Consider the following 22,571-nt stretch of genomic DNA (forward strand, 5'->3'; position numbering starts at 1 on the left):
GCATCATGGCAGACATGCAATAACAAGGGATTTTCAATATTTGACAGTAGATCATATTAGACAACATGGTAGAAAACTTGACCTTGCTAGGATGGCGGAAAAAAGCTCAGAAAAGTTGCAGAATACAATCTAGCATAACAATTGTCATTTAATTACCATCAACACATATATGAAGAAAAGAGAGATGATTAACCATCACATGTCAAGACAATAAACATCAGAAAATTCTGGGTATAAATTCACGCCTTTTCGAAACCAGAGTTTCATATACATACATAGTAAAGGTACAACAGTGTACTTTCTACATGGTGCTGTAAAATCTGTTTGCAGTAATTAGTATAGAGGGATGTCTGAATAAAATGCAATTACCGGTACAAGTATGCTAAACCATACGTCATGAGTGGATCTGACATTATTAGCAGTGCATGATTTGCTTCAGTTTCTGAAGTCACAGTGGTGTGCTTGGCTTGTCCACGTGCGACTGCATTTGCGAGGCAGAAGTTACAAGTCCACATGTTCAAGACAGCTAAATTTACTAATTTAAAATTAGAATAATTTCATACGTCATGAGTGGGCAAATTCCATACACTTGTGATTTTGGTTGTATACGCACCCTTCATTTCTCAACACAGAACCAATTGTGAAATATTTTGTGAACTATCAGCCTGTGAAAATACCGGTACACATAAATACCCTGAATTACCTCTTACCTGGTCTCGCCAAAATAAATCATCACCATCATAATTGTAGGTGATTTCATCACCAATCTCAATATCTCGAAGAGCGAAGAAACAGACATGGGGCTTGCCATTGATAACAACTTTTTGCACTTTGCAGGTTGGGTTGTTATGGTCATCATTTACAAATCGTCCAAGTGACCCATCATCTTCAGAACCATCAACACTGCAACAAATTTAAAGCATATACTCCTTTCCAATAAACCAGTTGTAAGTGAATATTATCTGTTGTAGCTTTAAAAGGGTTGCCACACTTTCAACCTTATAACAATGTATATCAGTGTAGGCTCACATAAATAAATTCTTTGCTATTCAAACTCATGTGCAGGTTTCAGAAATTTTTTCTAGTAGAAATTTTACAGCAAAAGTGTTGTGTCACAAAAATAAGCTATGACTTTTCTATCATAGCAATGTATGTCTATATGCAGTCATGTTGTACGGTAACTATATGAACCATGTATTATCCTAATGGTTCAAATCATTTAAGGAATTTGCATACCAGTAGGATGAAAAGACAGATCGTATTTGTGTGTGTTTTACAATTGCTTATCTGCCAACCTTTCAGAATGTTGAGTGGAAGCAAAACAAAGTATTTTGACCTGTGATAACAAAGAAAAGTAAAATAAATGTATACGTGTACTAACCACAATCTTTTCTCATTGTGGCGTACATGAAACATGAAATACTCTTTTTGACGAAATTTTGATACCAGATCATCTGCTTCAGAACTTGATATAAGCTTTCCTCTATATTCCAAAACAAAGTCTCCTTTTGGAATGGGATGCGTTGCAAATACTCCATGTCCTGGAAACAAGAATAAAGTATTTACCCTGATGTGCTATACATGTACAGGTTACATGTCCACAGGTGTTACATGTACATGTATACATTGCTTTGGTACTGCTTCAATATTTTACAAACACCAGTTAGGCATGAGAATTATTGTGCTATGCTGGATGCAACCCCTTACTACTGTTAACAAATTTAAAATAAATATTTTTTCTTGCTTCTGGCTGCTGGGAGTGCAAGATTGACAGTGTGGGCTAACTGAACTTGCACTCTTGTAGACTTGAAATCGTTAAACAATACAAGCTCTGACTGGGTAAAAAAACATTTTTTTCATTAATGCATCGGGTAGATGGATAATAATCTGATTTTAAAATAATACGTATGAGGTAGTTGATATGATGTAGATACATGAGCGATTGTTAGATGTCAAATAACAGCTATTAGTTTGCTCCCAAACTTATTCCATTGTCTTGTAGTGGGTTATGCGAATCATTAAATCACTTAAAGTCCACAGTCGTCAGGTCTGCGGCTGTGTGCTATGGGTCCCACACTGCAGGTGCGTTGATATGGTAACAAATCCAATACCCTTTGCATTGATCAGAAATTTAAAATGGTGGCATAATATTGTGAAAGGCAACAGCCTTGCTGAAGAAATATACTCAAGTATGACATAGAAGCTGTACTGTTGTAATTGTATTTCTAATCACACATATTTCAATTTTTTCCTCTGTGATTTCATTGACGAGACACTAATGGTGCTTGAAGTGATCTTGTAGACACCCCAACCTTTTCTGATGTGCTTCAAAGTGCCTCATTCTTAAATTGCTGCTTGTAAGTTTAAGGATACATATCAATTACAAACTACTTAAACATTTTAGGATAAATATATCAAATAAAATATAATCTCACCTTTATAATCACAGATGAACTTTTTTTCGACATGAGGCTTGTCTTTATTTTGCTTTATGTACACCTCAAATTCAGACTGTTTATGTACTCGTCTCCTTCGTGATGACATAACTCCAAATCTATGGACTAAAGAATGGGAAGAAAAAGCAAACAGTTGAATAAGGTTGCAAGTATCGTGCAAAACAAATTAGTCAAATTCATCACTCTACAGTTTTGCATATTGTGATGTAAAAGGTACAAGTTTATGAAAATATTACAATGAAACAAGATTAACTTTTAATAAATTGCAGAAAATTCTCTTAGTGACATATGTTACATACAGGTATATTCAAGAAAAGGCATGCATCATGCTTAACCTACATGTATCTACCAAGGTTTCTGCAATGTCCCGGAGTTAATAGTTTTCAGCAAATGACACTCTCTCAGCTTCAATTCTCTCCAGGCAAGAAATTGAGTATGTAATGGATCAGCAGCCAGAACTTCTTCAAAATCTTCAGGGCGTTTAGGTAGATGACTAGTTGCACTCTCTACTGTATCAAAAGAAGTAACAGACGATGATACAGATCCATTCACTGATGAACATTCAAAATCAGGGTCACAAGGCTGTTTCACTGAACTTTCAGTGACAAGGTGTTGCTTTCGTTTTTTTGCTCGTCTGACTTTGGAACGCCTTTTGACAGCTGCAGCACTGCTTTGCCGCATATCTGAACATGCAAACAGTATTGACAAATATTTTGTTAGTTTAATATACTTATATTATTTCATAATATCTACTGACCAGTTCTTGTTTTACCAGTACTTGACACATTCCACTTCACGTGCAGGTGTACATTAAAGGTCTATATTCTACTCTTTCACTGCAGAACACTTCAGGATGAGATCAAGGTTTATTTCACATTTTTTTGTGATATTTTTCTTTTTTAATGTTTCAAAATCATTACAATTGTGATAACATTGAGTTCTACTTAATATTCACTTACTTTGCAAATGTTAACACAAAGAGATATTTTCTCAGTTCAGTTTTGGGCCAGAGATGAGTAACTTATAAATAGTGTAACTTGCCCATTTATGCATGAACAGATACATGTAGCTCTGACTTTTTGCCTGATGAAGGGAACAATACCTATCTCCAAAATCAAGTCTCACTTACTGATAATGTTCATAAAACAAAATAAATCACTGCATGAGTGAAGCAAATACTGCACTATGTATTACAATCACTCCAACTATCCCATATTTTGAATGTGCCGGTACAGTCATGGTCTCTCATCTACACGTATTGACATAACTAGCCACTTGCACTCTACAATCACTCCAACTATCCCATATTTTAAATGTGCAGTCACCCGGTCTCTCATCTACACTTATTGACATAACTATCAACATACACACTACAATCACTCCAACTATCCCATATTTTAAATGTGCAGTCACCCGGTCTCTCATCTACACTTATTGACATAACTATCAACATACACACTACAATCACTCCAACTATCCCATATTTTAAATGTGCAGTCACCCGGTCTCTCATCTACACTTATTGACATAACTATCAACATACACACTACAATCACTCCAACTATCCCATATTTTAAATGTGCAGTCACCCGGTCTCTCATCTACACTTATAGACATAACTATCTACATGAACACAACAATCCCATATCACATATTTTCCATATGAAGTCATGGTCTCTCATTTACACATATTGAAATAACTATCTACTGGTACATGCACACTGCAATCACTCCAACTATCCAATATTTTGAATGTACAGTTATGGTCTTATCGACATAACTATCCACATACACACTACAATCACTCCGACTATCTCATATTTTGAATGTACCGTCATAGTCAGACTCTCATCTACACGTATTGACATAACTATCTACATGGACACTACAATCAATCTAACTTTCGAATACTTTAAATGTGCAATCATGGTCTCTCATCTACACTTATTAACATAACTAGCCAAATACACACTGCAATCACTCCAACTATCCCATATTTTGAATGTACAGTCATGGTCTCTCATCTACACTTATTGACATATATCCACATAGTTACACACTGCAATCACTCCAACTATCCCATATTTTATATGTGCAGTCATGGTCTCTCATCTACACTCGTTGAAATAATTATCTATATATACACACTACAATCACTCCACTATCCCATATTTTGTATGTGCAGTCATGGTCTCTCATCTACACCTATTGACAAAACTATCTACATGCACACTACAATCTCTCCACTATCCCATATTTTGCATGTGCAGTCATGGTCTCTCATCTACACTTATTGACATAACTATCTTTATCATTTACCTAAATTATCCCCATGTTTAACGCTATGGAGAAAGCGCCCGCTCGAATGGGCAATAATGTGCCGTTTCTACCGGTATATGCACACAACAACCATTCTACTATCCCGTATTTTGCATGTGCAATCAAGGTCTCTCATCTACATTCATTGAAATAACAATCTACCGGTATATGCACAATTTAATCACTCCAACTATCCCATATTTTGAATGTACAGACATGGTCTCTCATCTACACTTATTGACATAACTATCCACATACACACTGCAATCACTCCAACTATCCCATATTTTGAATGTACAGTCATAGTCTCTCATCTACACATATTGACATAACTTTCCAAACAAACACCACAATCAATCCAACTATCCCATATTTTTAATGTACAGTCATAGTCCCCACTCTTATTTACACGTATTGTCATAACTATCTACATGGACACTAAAATCAATCCAACTTTCCAATATTTTGAATGTGCAATCAATGTCTCTCATTTACACTTATTGACATAACTATCCACATACACACTATAATCACTCGAACTATCCCATATTTTGAATGTACAGTCATGGTCTCTCATCTACACTTATTGACAAAACTATCCACATACACATACTACAATCACTCTAATTATCCAATACTTTGTATGTGCAGTCATGGTCTCTCATCTACCGGTGCATTTCATGAAATAACTATCTGCACACAAGAATTACTCCACTATCCCATATTTTCCATATGAAGTCATGGTCATATTTTGAATGTACCGTCATAGTCTCCCATTTAGACTTATTGAAATAACTATCTACCGGTACATGCACACTGCAATTACTCCAACTATCCAATATTTTGAATGAACAGTTATGGTCTCTTACCTTCACTTATTGAAATAACTTTCCACATACACACTACAATCACTCCACTATCCCATATTTTGAATGTACAGTCATGGTCTCTCATCTACACTTATTGACATAACTATCAACATACACACTACAATCACTCCAACTATCCCATATTTTGCATATGCTGAGATGGTCTCTCATCTACACTTATTGACATAACTATCCACATACACACTACAATCACTCCAACTATCCCATATTTTGCATGTAGAGTCATGGTCTCTCATCTACACTTATTGACATAACTATCAACATACACACTACAATCACTCCACTCTCCCATATTTTGCATGTACAGTCATGGTCTCTCATCTACACTTATCGACATAACTATCCACATACACACTACAATCACTCCAACTATCCCATATTTTGCATGTACAGTCATGGTCTCTCATCTACACTTATTGACATAACTATCCACATACACACTACAATCACTCCAACTCAGTGTTCTCCACAAGGGGTTTTTGACGGGCGGTGCGCCCGGCTTCTTTTTGTCGCCGCCCACCTTTAATTTCGCCCGCCCGCCTTTAATCTTGCCCGCCCACCTTTGTTTTCTGTCGCCTAAACTGTTTTCACAGTCAGTTGTCCGAACAATATCTGAAAGCCTATTGAATAAAATTGACAGCAACTGACAATGTCGTGTAATAAAGAGGGACCGTTCACACATCTGTCGGTTTGTTTTGCGACTGCATGCAATCCTCAATGTTCTCCCCAGGCCCGACGGCCCCGATCCTTTATTTTTTTCGCCCGATCCTGTTTCATATCCGCCGGCGCCGATACTCTTTAGTAAATGTGGTTGAAGACCTATGTTTCTCAGCGGCGATTGTGTCACGCTCTTATTTCAGCAAGCTTTTCAAGTGTGAAACGGCCGTAGTGCCGATGAACACTGGCTAAGACTTCAATTCAAAAAGCTTGAAATGTGTTTAGCTGCCGACCGTACGTACAGACACCGTCCATTTCATACAACGGACACGGTACACTCGAAGGCTCGGTGTTGCATTTTTGCCAGCGGACACTCAGTCAAAGCATCTATGCTATTGCCAACTGCCATTGCCGCCAATGTCTCGTATTTGTAAGGATCCGAAGGTCAGGAAAAGTGATTTCGATCAGATCTGGCTAAAATCGTACGATTGGTTGAGACAAATATCAGATGCAAAAAAGTATGGTACTTTGCGTGCCCAGGTCGTTGCGTATCCGAGCCTAGTTAGCCATTTTGAGATCAGTGTACGTCCACATGACATTGAAGCCATGTGTGTCATTTCCTGTCACGCATTCGTAACTTGCATGGATTCATTTGATTGACTTTGAGAAGCAGTTGCGTTTGATCAAGTTTCAAAATCCGTGACCGTTTTAAAATATCAAAGGCACAATGAAATGAAGTAAAAGAAACTGCACGAGCTAAAATCATCATTCGTGTGATCATCCGAATACAGCAGCTATGTACCGTACATACGGTTCTGTAGGCCTACTGTATAGTTCAAAGGTCGCGTGTGATCGAGATCTAGTGCGCCAGCGTGCTCCACACAAACATGCATGGCAGCCTACGCCGCGCAGTTGTCGAAGTTTTGTACGTTTGCCGAACTAAGAGTCGATGAAATTTCAAATCTTTCTCTTGGAAATACTTGGTATCATTTTTTTCGGGCCTCCCTTTATTATGAATTGAGTTTTCAAGTCAACGTATGTTTCTGTGCAGGCATGCTCCGCTGACTCTGCATTGTAACTTAGTGCATTATTCAGTCCCGTGTCAACTTGTCATGGACGTAAAAAAAAGACGTTCATGGCTTTACCAATCTGGCTACAGACAAACATATAGTAACAGAGGGTCACATGAAAACGTTGCCACCGATTATTTCGAACACTGATTACTTCTCATGTAGGCCTACTTTTGAATTTTCATGTTGGTCATGACGGGATGCTTGCATCTAAAAAACAGTGCACTTTTTGGGCTCTTTCTGCACTGATAATATGCAATCTAAAGTAGTTATATCAGATATAATCAGACATTACATAACGCTTAGTCAACAACTTCAGATACCAATAGCTTGGCCGGTACTACTTTATGCCAAGGTATTGTAAAGAGGCACAAACTCAGTCTCGTGTAAACCTTGACAATAGTATTATCATTTCAGGACATCAGAATTTGTTCCTACTTTTATTAATTTGAACTAACATATGGCTTGTAGTATATTTATAGGTCCTATTCTGTGAAAATTAGGGTACAATGTTCAAAGAAGTTCAAGGCGAACGATTATCTGTATGAGTGAAGTGTGTAAGGCAGAGATGTCTTCCCTGTACACCCACTTAATCGCTATCTCTAATCACATATTGCAAACAGCTTACGAGATGGCAAATAACTTTAATTAGGAGCGCCATACCCTTGAAAACCCTATTTCAAGGGTGTGAATGTGCATTGAATATGCATTGTTTTTTAGATGGAAACGTCCCCTAATGTATTGTGCAATATATTTACTAAATTGTGTATTGTTTGTATTAGTTCAATGTGGTTTTTTTCACTTTTGATGTTTTATTATTTATTTAAAGTAAATAGACAGGATTTAAATGTAAAAATAAATTGTATAGCTTGCCATTAATCACTGCTGAATGGAGAAAAATATTGAGAATGTCAGAAATATACCTAATCACTGGAGTGCCTTGTGAATATCCCTGGTGATATGTAAATTGTATGCAAATATTATGCAAATACATATGCTAATTAGCCATCCGCCTTTAATTTTCATTTGTGGAGAACACTGCAACTATCCCATATTTTGCATGTACAGTCATGGTCTCTCATCTACACTTATCGACATAACTATCCACATACACACTACAATCACTCCAACTATCCCATATTTTGCATGTACAGTCATGGTCTCTCATCTACACTTATTGACATAACTATCTTTATCATTTACCTAAATTATCCCCATGTTTAACGCTATGGAGAAAACGCCCGCTAGAACGGGCAATAATCTAGAACGGGCAATAATGTGCCGTTTCTATATGCACACAACAACCATTCTACTATCCCGTATTTTGCATGTGCAATCAAGGTCTCTCATCTACATTCATTGAAATAACAATCTATATGCACAATTCAATCACTCCAACTATCCCATATTTTGAATGTACAGACATGGTCTCTCATCTACACTTATTGACATAACTATCCACATACACACTGCAATCACTCCAACTATCCCATATTTTGAATGTACAGTCATAGTCTCTCATCTACACATATTGACATAACTTTCCAAACAAACACCACAACAAACTATCCCATATTTCGAATGTACAGTCATAGTCCTCACTCTTATTTACACGTATTGTCATAACTATCTACATGGACACTACAATCAATCCAACTTTCCAATATTTTGAATGTGCAATCAATGTCTCTCATTTACACTTATTGACATAACTATCCACATACACACTATAATCACTCGAACTATCCCATATTTTGAATGTACAGTCATGGTCTCTCATCTACACTTATTGACAAAACTATCCACATACACACTACAATCACTCCAACTATCCCATATTTTGTATGTGCAGTCATGGTCTCTCATCTACCGGTACATTTCATGAAATAACTATCTGCACACAAGAATTACTCCACTATCCCATATTTTCCATATGAAGTCATGGTCATATTTTGAATGTACCGTCATAGTCTCCCATTTAGACTTATTGAAATAACTATCTACCGGTACATGCACACTGCAATTACTCCAACTATCCAATATTTTGAATGAACAGTTATGGTCTCTTACCTTCACTTATTGAAATAACTTTCCACATACACACTACAATCACTCCACTATCCCATATTTTGAATGTACAGTCATGGTCTCTCATCTACACTTATTGACATAACTATCAACATACACACTACAATCACTCCAACTATCCCATATTTTGCATATGCTGAGATGGTCTCTCATCTACACTTATTGACATAACTATCCACATACACACTACAATCACTCCAACTATCCCATATTTTAAATGTACCGTCATGGTCTCTCATCTACACTTATTGAAAGAACTATCTACATGCACACTACAATCAATCCAACTATTGAATATTTTGTATGTACAGTCATGGTCTCTCATCTACACTTATTGACATAACTATCTACATGCACACAACAATCATTCCACTATCCCATATTTTGCATGTGAAGTCATGGTCTCTCATTTACATTTATTGAAATAACTATCTACCAGTAGATGCACACCACAATCACTCAAACTATCCCATATTTTAATGTACAGTCATGGTCTCTCATCTACACTTATTGACAAAACTATCCACATACACACTACAATCACTCCAACTATCCCATATTTTGTATGTGCAGTCATGGTCTCTCATCTACCGGTACATTTCATGAAATAACTATCTGCACACAAGAATTACTCCACTATCCCATATTTTCCATATGAAGTCATGGTCATATTTTGAATGTACTGTCATAGTCTCCCATTTTAGACTTATTGAAATAACTATCTACTGGTACATGCACACTGCAATTACTCCAACTATCCAATATTTTGAATGAACAGTTATGGTCTCTTACCTTCACTTATTGAAATAACTATCCACATACACACTACAATCACTCAACTATCCCATATATTGAATGTGCAGTCATGGTCTCTCATCTACACTTATTGACATACGGCTAGTTTTCAATCGGATTCGAACCCACAACATACGGCATCAGTCGCCTAGCTGAGAGGCCATAGACAGAACCGCTCGGCTAAATCACCACTCCCTATAACTATCCACATACACACTACAATCACTCAAACTATCCCATATTTTGCATGTATACTTATTGAAATAACTATCCACATACACACTACAATCACTATAAATATGCCATATTTTGAATGTACCGTCTTGGTCTCTCATCTACACTTATTGAAAGAACTTTCTACATGCACACTACAATCAATCCAACTATTGAATATTTTGTATGTACAGTCATGGTCTCTCATCTACACTTATTGAGATAACTATCTACATGCACACAACAATCACTCCACTATCCCATATTTTGCATGTGAAGTCATGGTCTCTCATTTACACTTATTGAAATAACTATCTACCAGTAGATGCACACCACAATCAATCCAACTATCAAATATTTTGAATGTACAGTCATGGTCCCTCATCTAAACTTATTGACATAATTAACTATCTACATGCACTCTACAATCAATCCAACTATCAAATATTTTGAATGTACAGTCAGGGTCCCTCATCTAAACTTATTGACATAACTATCTACATACACACTACAATCACTCCAACTATCCCATGTTTTGAATGTACTGTCACGGTCTCTCATCTACACTTATTGAAAGAACTATCTACATGCACACTACAATCAATCCAACTATTGAATATTTGTATGTACTGTCAAGGTCTCTCATCTACACTTATTGACATAACTATCTACATGCACACAGCAATCACTCCACTATCCCATATTTTGCATGTGAAGTCATGGTCTCTCATTTACACTTATTGAAATAACTATCTACCAGTAGATGCACACCACAATCAATCCAACTATCCCATATTTTGAATGTACAGTCATAGTCCCCACTCTCATTTACACGTATTGTCATAACTATCAACATGCACACTACAATCAATCCAACTTTCTAATATTTTGAATGTGCAATCATGGTCTCTCATCTACACTTATTGGCATAACTATCCACAAACACACTGCAATCACTCCAACTGTCCCATATTTCGAATGTACCGTCATGGTCTCTCAATTACACTTATTGAAATAACTATCTACCTATGCACACTACAATCTCTACTCTATCTTATATTTTGCATGTGCAGTCATGGTCTCTCATCTACACTTATTGACATAACTATCTACATGCACACTACAATCACTCCACTCTCCCATATTTTGCATGTGCAGTCACCCGGTCTCTCATCTACACTTATTGACATAACTATCTACATGCACACCTCAATCTCTCCATTATATCCCATGTTTTGAATATACAGTCATGGTCTCTCATCTACACTTATTGACATAACTGTCCAGTACATGCACACTACAATCACCCCTCTCTCCCATATTTTGCAAGTGCAGTTACACTTCCCACGCTATAGATAGGAGTCTGATTTGACAGTATTTTAATTCAAAATGCCAAAACGAGCTGTATCCCTTTGTCGCCCAGTTGAAACATTGGTGAGTCATACGGTAATTTATGTCTATTGTTAAAGGGGTGTAAATTGAGACCAGGGTTGGACAAAACGTGTCAATACACACACTTAATCCCAGGCCAGGAGACCAGGGTAGGCCACAAACCATCCCTCTTGACTGGGACACAAAGTTGTCTGGACATTGCCCAGCCACACCCGTTCATATTTGTTTTTTTGGCCAACCATGTACCAGGCTAGGAAAAGGGCCTTGCAAAACATTGATTATCTCTACATGTTTATTGTGCGAGTCAAAATGTGTGTCCACACAGGACATCACACCAGGCCAACACAATATTAATTATCTCTAAACAATTTACTCAGTGATCAAGATGTGTGTCCACATAGGACATCACACCTGGCTTAAAAACATTGATTATCTAGTACATGTTTATTGTGCGAGTCAAAATGTGTCCACACAGGACATCACACCAGGTCAACACAATATTAATTATCTCTAAACAATTTACTGTGTGATCAAAATGTGTGTCCACATAGGACATCACACCTGGCTTAAAAACATTGATTATCTCTACATGTTTATTGTGCGAGTCAAAATGTGTGTCCACACAGGACATCACACCAGGCCAACACAATATTAATTATCTCTAAACAATTTACTGTGTGATCAAAATGTGTGTCCACGTAGGACATCACACCTGACTTAAAAACATTGATTATCTCTACATGTTTAGTGTGCGAGTCAAAATGTGTGTCCACATAGGACATCACACCAGGCCAACACAAAGATATGAATTATCTCTAAACGTTTACTGTGTGATCAAGATGTGTGTCCACCTAGGACATCACACCAGGCCAACACAACATTAAGCCTTTTCCTGCCAAGTCGGTGAAAATCCGCTTGGAATTCGGTGTAGCCAGAATCTAAGCGCTGGTGACCGTTTTTCTACCAACTCGGTGGAAATCGGGACCATTTTGGGTACCCCCTTCCTGCCAAGTCAACAGCACTACGTTTTTCTATCCCCTGTGCGTTTAGGGGTCATCCGAGGACAGGTTTTCTGACAAGGAACGCCTTTTCCCTCGAAATGGGTTCGCAGGGAGACGATAGACTGGGCGACAAAGGGATACAGCTCGTTTTGGCATTTGGAATTAAAATACTGTCAAATCAGACTCCTATCTATGGCGTGGGAAGTGTAACTGCACTTGCAAAATATGGAAGAGAGGAGTGATTGTAGTGTGCATATACTGGACAGTTGAGTAAAATATGAGACAGTTGTAAATGCAATTCATGTCATATGGTTAGGTCGAAAACACTGGCGCAAACGGTAAGATAAATAACCCAAGAAATTATCGAGAAAGTGAAGATGGCATCATCATTGCAAAAGCATGGCTGCCATGCATGACATGTACAATGATCTTTGTACTCTGCATGACCTAACACATAACGTTGTCATCAAGGTGCCAATACTGTTTAAAGTAATGTCCAAAACAACTGCAGTGATACATATTTCTTCTAAAATGAATAAACTAAAAATGACTCGGCAAACGAGGTTTAAATCTTCTTTCTTTTCCCTTGTTTGAGATCATGACAGAAGCATTTCATTTTAATGTGAACGTAAACGAAATTTACCTTTGGCTGAAATCAACCATAGGCAGGCTTTACGCCGCTTTGCTCTTCCATTTTAACCCAGGCAATTTCGATGGATATGTAATCTCGTGTTGGCGGTCAACAACGCTTTCAGTTGTGACGCAACATACTCTGAATATAGAGGAAGAATGTATTCTTAAAAGGTTACCTCAGTTGCTTGACATCTATCACGTCATTGTCACTTTACAGCGACAATGACATGATGCTCTGACACTCGGAGAGTGATAGCTTTATCCTTGTCATTGTCGACAAACGTAACACAAGTGCAGCAAAGACAATGTCGTAATTCTACTGGTAATGTGCAGTGTTGTACATGCTGTTACGCAATTGGATTGATTGGGAGAACAAATGTCCATGTACTTTTATAAGTGCACATTCATGAGCTGCCATGGACATTCATTGGTAAAGACGAATATTTCTTGAACTCTGTTTTATTTGTCAACGCGTACATGATATTTCTGTCTTGTTTTCAATTCCCGAAACGAATACACAACTTGTATGTACAATGTAACAATGCACACAACGACGCAATTGTACATTCTTCAGGGGCGCAGTTCAGGGGGGGCAGATTGTCTTAGATTTATTTCTGGAGATTCATTGCACATCGTATCGACATGACTTTCTCACACCATGGAATTTCTTTACTTGAGTTTGAACTAACATTGACAACCGGTCCCTTCAAGAACTCATGGAAAGAGACGTGACGGTGCTTCGTAATACAATAGAGGTGTACCTCGATTATAATATTAAAACTATTGTCGTATCTCGTCATCTTTCCCCAGTCGGATAAAGCAACCTACGGCAGCATGATCATAATCATACACCGAAGCCTAGAATTGTATTTTACACAGTGGCGTCTTGCGTAGCGGCATAGAAATACCAGTAGACACAAGCTATACTTCTACTTGTAAAAGCATGGCAGCCATTTTTGCTTCGTAATGCCTGATCTGACAGGTTGCGCAGTTGATGACGGTATCAATACTTCCGCGATTTATTGTTCATTTTCGGAATTGGATTTTCAACTTAATAACACGTCAGATATGAACTTTAATTATTTAGCTTTTTGTTCCACACAGAGAATGAATTTCCAGCAGTTTAGTGACCAATTTAGTCCCACTGTGTACTACTTCTCTGATCATAGTGCATGTGTGAGCGCTCAGATAATTTTGAAAACGGACACTGGACAGACAAACTTGGCCTTCGAGCCTCGGTACGACAGTGGGCCATTCGGCTACCTCGGAAACATCAAGTCAGATCTTTTCTCACTGACAAACAAAACGGAATTAAGCAAAATCAGTTAGCCAATGAAATCACTTGCATTTTCCTACAACATTATTGCCGTTTACTTACGGTACAGGCCCATATAACCACAAATTACCAAAATTCGTAATTTTCAAACAGAACATAAAACGCATGGAGAGCACTGTCTGTCACTGGTAATTTTCTTTTATTTGTTTTTGTAATTTTATAACATTGGACCTGCGAGCTATATATCTCAGAACGGGTTAGTTTTACCCGGGAAGACAACTTTTTTAAGTTACCTGCCCTTGTAGCTGGTTGCAATGTCCACGAATTTCGAACACTGGCTTTTGCTGGTAAAATATCAATGACAGACTCGATGAGGGTGTCTCCATGTGAACGTCCTTGAACCCATGACCAACAACGCCATCCCTGTCGAGATGGCTCTGAGAATCTCCCAATCTAAGAAATTTGAGACGTGACCTTAGATAAATCAACATGGCTGACTCCTGTAAACAGTGATTAGATATTATCGAACTTTCTTTTACTTTTTTCTGACAGGTAAATATCCAAACAATGATTTTCAAAATTTTAAAAGGTACATAAATTTAAACTTATGAATATTTGCTGTAGTCAATTGGTTGATACTGGTTGCAGGCTGAAAAAATCTACCTGTCAACTTGGACAAGTACTTTTCAAAACTACTCGTCCCAGCCCAAATTTCACTTGTCCAGGACAGGCAGACAGATATTATTTCGAGCCCTATTATAAACTAAAACTTGGGAAGACCAGACCTTGTCCATATTATTTCATTCTTTAATTATTATTGTGAGATAAAGTGAACGTCCCTCCTGAAAGATAGTCAAGGCCGGATGTTTTGCAACAAGTCTGTGAATGTGAGTTGTTCATTTGTGACATGTCAGCGGTGTGGACTCGGCGACCCGGCTGTACCAGGCTCTGAAACAATTCTGGAAAGACTACGCAAGACAGACACGAATTTTGTCTTTTGTCCGTTCATATTCCTTGTTCACTGGCATTTGGCAAAATGAATGTCCCACGTATATTTCTAAGTGACCACACGATGTTTTTATAAACATGCTATAGGCTATAGCTTCATGTGTACTTCGTCAAATCACAATATCCCCATTCTTGTAAGCCAGAGCCAAATTATGGCCAACTTTGCAATATTTGGAAGAAAGAGTTCACGACAATCGTTGTAAAGAAGCATGCAGACCGGCCATTAAACTATTACTTCTAAGGCTGCTTAGCATTACCTTAAATTGTTGATATTTGACGCAGAGATCTTCAGGATTTACAAGCCCGCATTGGGTGCAACGGGGGAAATCTTTTTGTAATAAAGAAGATACATGACTACGACTACATAATTACTGAACATGTTACATTTCTATTGGTACAGCCTTGAAGGCAACAATTGGCACTACATAGTTGACAGGATGTAGGACAAAATATTGCAAGATAATGAACATTCTTTATCAGCAAACATTGATTTTTAGTCCTGGATAAACTACGCAATGGAGGGAAACCACATGTGCTCATGTCTTTGTTATGGAGACTGCGCTTTTTTCAATGCATATCGGATAACGCCAGACGTCCATTTACTTTGTGTACTTCAGAGTAATTCTGCGTGAAACACACAGAATTTTACATTAACTGAAGCTCTGCTATTTATCGAAACAGTTGTAGAAATGCTACGTTAGACAAGGACAGAGAGGTGTAAAAGTCATATCTTTATTGATCTCTATACATGTACCTATCCCGTTCCTCTGTAACTGCTGCTGTATGAGAGTGGAAATTACCCTAGCTGGGGCTTGGGTTTTTTACGTCGGCGACATCGCTTCGCAGGCGAGGAGCGGCAGCCATTTTGTTGTTTACGTTGTTAACCAACAAATGCTAATGCAGTTCGGGAAAACTCTAAAACTGATGAGGTTCATCGTGCATATCTCGACGTTTACCGTGAAGTATCACGCCTGATATTTTACGTTGAACGTCACTAGGATGTAGCAATATGGGCATAGGTATACCGGTATGATAATACTGAACATTACACCAGGCCTACACATTTAATTAACCCAACATGTTGTTTCTATACACATAAGTGTTAGTTGTTTAATTACCGGTACATGATGAAACTCCAGTGAGATAGAAATATTATATGTTGCTGTAGTTGTCACTTCTATTTATGCAGAGCAATAATGATGACATAAATTATACCTTTTAATAAACTTGTGTTATTCCAAAAAATTTTGGTCTAACAAAATCATACAAGTTTTTGAAAGATATCACTTTAAGCCTTCATTTCATTGTGCTCATTAATTAACACAATCAAATTAAACATTTATACATACCTTAATTCTGAACTCAGTATTGGGATGACGAATTGTAATAACCGGATGATAACTACACTGGATTCAGACAAGCAGACATCATCCAATACAGTGTCTACACTGTCAACCTGCACAGGAAAGGTTGCGAATAGCCTTCCCAAGAAAAAAGCAAAATCAGTGAGAAAGTACTGGCCTAAGTGGGTAGCTGAATTAGCGTGGTTGGAAAAACAGAAACTGAATAGACTACAACATACAGAGAATTATTCAAATTCACAACACATGTAATTCTATGAGATGTGAGATTGTCCAAATGAAGTTTCTGGTGACTGTCATTATCTCAATAAACAAGATAAAATAATGGAAAATTTCAATTGGAATGTTTACATTAAGTTCTATACTCTACAGAGCCTCTCACCCGTCGATATCGGGGAGATATCTCAGGTACATATACAGCATTCATCACAACAATACTTCTCTATTAACCTTTGTACATTATCGGAGCCCTGGATGATATTATTATATTCAGATTCTTCCAAAAAGTCTAGTGTGGTGCTTACATTTTGTCAGAGAATCCTGAGGAAACCAACTTATAACCCACATTGTATCTGTACCCAGAAAACTGCATATTGGGGACGGTCAGACACAATGCTATTCTCTTGGTAAATGAAACTCATCTAAGCCATGAAAAGGTTTACAGCCACAGTAGCTGTAACTTTTGGTGATTTTTCACCTCCTTTGACATCAACAAGCCAATCTTCAAAGTTTAAAATAAATTATACTGCGCACACAAACACTCAAGAAAATAACTTTACACACAATATATATATATATATATATATATATATATATATGATATAAAATATTATAAAATATTATGTTTCTTTCTGTTTTACCAACATTTCCAAGCAGTTACTAGGGATTTTACATGAAATTGATAAATAGCTACAATAATGATAAATTATATATCAAAAGAAAGTTCTCTTCAAGACCAATTGATTGCATTTTGTTTGATGAAAATTGGTTCAGTACGTGCAGAGATATGTCCTGTTGAATTTGAAAAAATCAGCTTCCTATTTAGAAATTATGCCATGGTAGACACCTGTAGTTTTCATTACAACCAGGTGACCCCATATTGAACAATGTTTGAGGAAACTAGAATTGCAATTTCTAGTGCTTTTTGCAATAACCCAAGCATTTCTCATCGAAAATTGATGACATTTTTTGTGGATATTGCTGATGAAATGTTCAATGGTTTTTAATTATTATAAATGAAAAATATTATTTAGAATGCTGTTTACAAGGTAAACAAATAAACAATACCTGTAAACAATCAAATGATACCTGTGACATTGATCACTGTATGAATTATGTATTGTGAACATCAACAGAAATATGATAATCATATTCCATCATATATTACTTTGCATATATGAAAAAGTTATTTAGATTTATGTTTACAAGGTAAACAAATAAACAACAATACCTGTAAACAATCTAATGATACCTGTGACATTTTAGAACTTGATTTAAATTTAACAAAATATTTTTTTATATTTTTTTTAATTTGAACTTCTGAATTTCTTTTAATTTTTTTTTGGGTGATTACAACTTTTATTAAATGATAATGAAATATGTCTGATTAATGTAGATTTTAAGTTTAACAATTACAGAGAACAATTACAGTCAAAAAAAACTTCGTTCTCAACCCTTTTACTATGCCGTAAAACAGCAACACGCATTTATAGAATGAACAACTGCATTAAAATGGATGCAAAATTACGCTGCCCCGGAAATACCATAGGCCCTCGAAGTCAGCGGTCCGAAATACAAACCAGTATAAAAACCAACTTTTCCAAAGTCCGGAACACCATCAATGAGGAAAGAACAAATTAATAATCTACGGCCTTTTTCTTCAGAGAGAACCAAAATAGTCCCCTTCTCGGGAACTAAAGATCGAAACTAAAATTTCAGTATAGTATCGGCAAAGTGTGGTGCACCTACGTGAGCAGTTCAGTATGGTATCACCAAAGTGCGGTGCACGTGAGTATGCCTACACTGCAGTGCTGGCTTGACTACTTCTCAGTGTCTATCGAAAAATATCACCCGGAAATCAAACTACTTCGAACAAGATAACGTTTGAAAGGGTAAAGTATATAAATATATGTCTAGATCCTTGCGTTTAATAAGAAATCAGGCAAATCTAGCTGCAAAATCGTGAACGTCGGAACTCAGCTTAGACCTCCCAACACAGAACATGCGGCGAAGCGCTGATTACTTGTATGTGATTCCTGGGAGTGCCGGATGTAAAGTTTGGGTGAAACCATACTTGCTAAAAAGGGCCTTAAGCATCATTTTTCGCATCGTCAGACTTGTAATTATTGCAGAATTACAATTAATATTTATCATAAAATTAATTTTTGGGCCGAACGTTTAAGAAAATCAAGATTTTCTTTCAAAAAAACACAAACAAAACACAAAGTTTGATCATTGATTGAGTTTTTCTCGGCCGATTTTAACGTTCGCCCCCTCAAAATGAAGCCCATGATCTCGTCTTTCGTGCCATCCCTAAAAAATAGTGATGCAATCGGAATAAGTCATGCGGAGAACCTATCAAAGAGGTATATGTTCGATCTCCTTCGAAGGACATTCGAGATCACGGCACAACGCTCCTAATGGACGCCAAAATCGCCGGTACGCGTGAGTTTGTAGTCGTGCTGCTTTGCCATTTATCGTAGTACAAAAGTGAATTTTTCCCAAAATGAAGTTAAAATAATAATCTTCAACACTACAGTTTCATTTTCTCTGATTATTTGGTCTATTTAAGAATTAACACGAAAGTTCGGACTAGACCTGCATCGAACGCGTACGTTCAACACGAATGTCATGTGACCTAAAATCCCTACAGTTACAGAAAACAATCATTTGTTCATTTCTCATTGATTACCGCAGCATAGCTTGCTATTGGAGAAAAAACGGAACTAGAACAGGTTTTACAAACAAACCACTGTTTTGGGGCATCTGCTTATCTACCTCCTTGGCACTGTCTCAAATTTAGAGAACGAGCGATGAATGCATGTGAATCATACAGACGACGACGCGTCTGCCATGCCACGCCTGTCGGCGGGTCCTACTAATTACTGCCCGTCACTGCCCGTCAGGAAATTAACCTCCCAATTACTGCAATCAATCGATATCTCAACACCAAAGACCACTACTCTTTGTCAAAACAAACGAAACAATATTTCCAGATCCGAAAAACGTTGATTTTCGATCGCGTAGCAACGCTAATCGTGTGACATGATCGTGTACATGCATCACCATTGCCACTAACGCAGTATGCCCCTCGACGTCCAACCACTGCCCGTCAGGAAATTTACCTTCCATTACTGTAATCAGTTGACATCTCATATCAAAATCATTACTCACCTCTAGAACCAAACAAAATTGCCAGCCCCAAAAACGTTGATTTGCGAACAAGTGGCGACGTTAGTCGCCTGCGCTGCGGTTCATGTTCTGGATTTCTCGACCGCGTTCGATTATTTGTAACAACTTCCGTTCCTTTTCTCCAATTATTAGATTTCCGCGACCAACGCTTGTGTAGTATGTGTGTTGCCGAACAACACACGGCGGTAAAAATGTAAAAATACAAACATTTAAGCAAATATTCAAAAATAAAAAACGATACGATTGCAGAATGGCATCTGAAGATTACGAATTCAGATTTTTACATTCGTAGCTGATGAAATAAATATGTTGAAGCAAGTGATCGGCACGATAGTGGCCATGAATTTGCTGATAGTAGATGCCATTGTTTTCCTATGGGGCGCGAGCAACGTGTTTTTGTCGAAGTACAGACGGCGGTAAAAATGTAAAAATACAAACATTTAAGCAAATATTCAAAAATAAAAAACGATACGATTGCAGAATGGCATCTGAAGATTACGAATTCAGATTTTTACATTCGTAGCTGATGAAATAAATATGTTGAAGCAAGTGATCGGCACGATAGTGGCCATGAATTGCTGATAGTAGATGCCATTGTTTTCCTATGAGGCGCGAGCAACGTGTTTTTGTCGAAGTACAGACGGCGGTAAAAATGTAAAAATACAAACATTTAAGCAAATATTCAAAAATAAAAAACGATACGATTGCAGAATGGCATCTGAAGATTACGAATTCAGATTTTTACATTCGTAGCTGATGAAATAAATATGTTGAAGCAAGTGATCGGCACGATAGTGGCCATGAATTTGCTGATAGTAGATGCCATTGTTTTCCTATGGGGCGCGAGCAACGTGTTTTTGTCGAAGTACAGACGGCGGTAAAAATGTAAAAATACAAACATTTAAGCAAATATTCAAAAATAAAAAACGATACGATTGCAGAATGGCATCTGAAGATTACGAATTCAGATTTTTACATTCGTAGCTGATGAAATAAATATGTTGAAGCAAGTGATCGGCACGATAGCGGCGATGAATTTGCAGTCCGTAGATGCCATTGTTTTCCTATGAGGCGCGAGCAACGTGTTTTTGTCGAAGTACAGACGGCGGTACAAATGTAAAATCACAAAAATTTAAGCATATATTTAAAAATCAAAAACGATAGGATTGTAGTACGGCATCTCAGGATCTAAGGTGTGAATTTATGTATCTATAAATGAAACACTAAAAAGATGAAGCCTGCGATCCGCAAGGTACTGACAACCCACGAACCACTGTTTACTATGGGGATTTTTCGTATCATCCATCCACACTTATAATACCTAAAACTCGCCGGTTCAATTTTTTCATTTTTCGCACGAAATGGAAGAAAAGATACAGTCGTTTGGATGTTCATCGTAACCAAAAACGTATCGTTTTCGATTTTAAAATTACGCCCTACTTTTCTTGTACGAACTGGTTTCTTGGCTTAATTAGCAGTGGTGCTGTACATGATTAGGACATAACCACTTGCCAGTGTCAACATAATGGAATTGTGCTCAAATGATGACCATGCAATAAAAGGTTATCGTTCCTCGTATATAGACATACACATCGGATATCAAACTTTGCTATAACGGATAAAAATGAGATAAACTCAGTTATTTTCCTGACCAAACTGTTCCGCAAACTTGTACCCCTAATAAACTTGATCGCGCTGGTCAGTACATGTATAGTCATCGATCGCTGGTTGAGAGCTAGAGGCACATAGGCCTATTCTAATTAAAAAAGCAAAATCGGCGAAATTTTCAAACGTTAGTTCAAGTTAAATATGATAGTTGTACTAACCGGTAATGAAAGAAGCTCTTTGGACCTACGATGTGTCCCACAAGCACACCACACAGCGCAAGAGAGACAGATCCCGAACGTGTCGAACTGTACGCTTGCAAGCAGTATGGCAATAGGGCGTACGTGTTAACATCAACGTTGTCGAATGGTGGCGCTCGTGTTGACATCAACGTTG

The 22,571-nt window shown here is 37.4% G+C and overlaps 1 protein-coding gene across 3 annotated transcripts in view; it reads right to left on the reverse strand.

Annotated features, from left to right (window-relative positions):
* Positions 1-20,647, reverse strand: part of LOC139135316 (uncharacterized) — a 62,862-nt gene extending 42,215 nt beyond the window's left edge. For 2 of the 3 annotated variants that reach the window (XM_070702657.1, XM_070702659.1), the window contains exons 1-6: positions 20,553-20,647; positions 17,148-17,279; positions 2,796-2,965; positions 2,436-2,561; positions 1,382-1,541; positions 711-903 (exon numbers count right to left, since the gene is read on the reverse strand). The gene's annotated coding sequence lies outside the window, so the exon portion shown is untranslated. The remainder of the gene's footprint in view (positions 1-710; positions 904-1,381; positions 1,542-2,435; positions 2,562-2,795; positions 2,966-17,147; positions 17,280-20,552) is intronic. The other variant, XM_070702658.1, reaches the window with a different exon arrangement.
* Positions 20,648-22,571: the final 1,924 nt, after the last annotated feature.

This window comes from Ptychodera flava, chromosome 6, assembly GCF_041260155.1.
Source record: "Ptychodera flava strain L36383 chromosome 6, AS_Pfla_20210202, whole genome shotgun sequence".
Classification (NCBI taxonomy): Eukaryota; Metazoa; Hemichordata; class Enteropneusta; family Ptychoderidae; genus Ptychodera; species Ptychodera flava.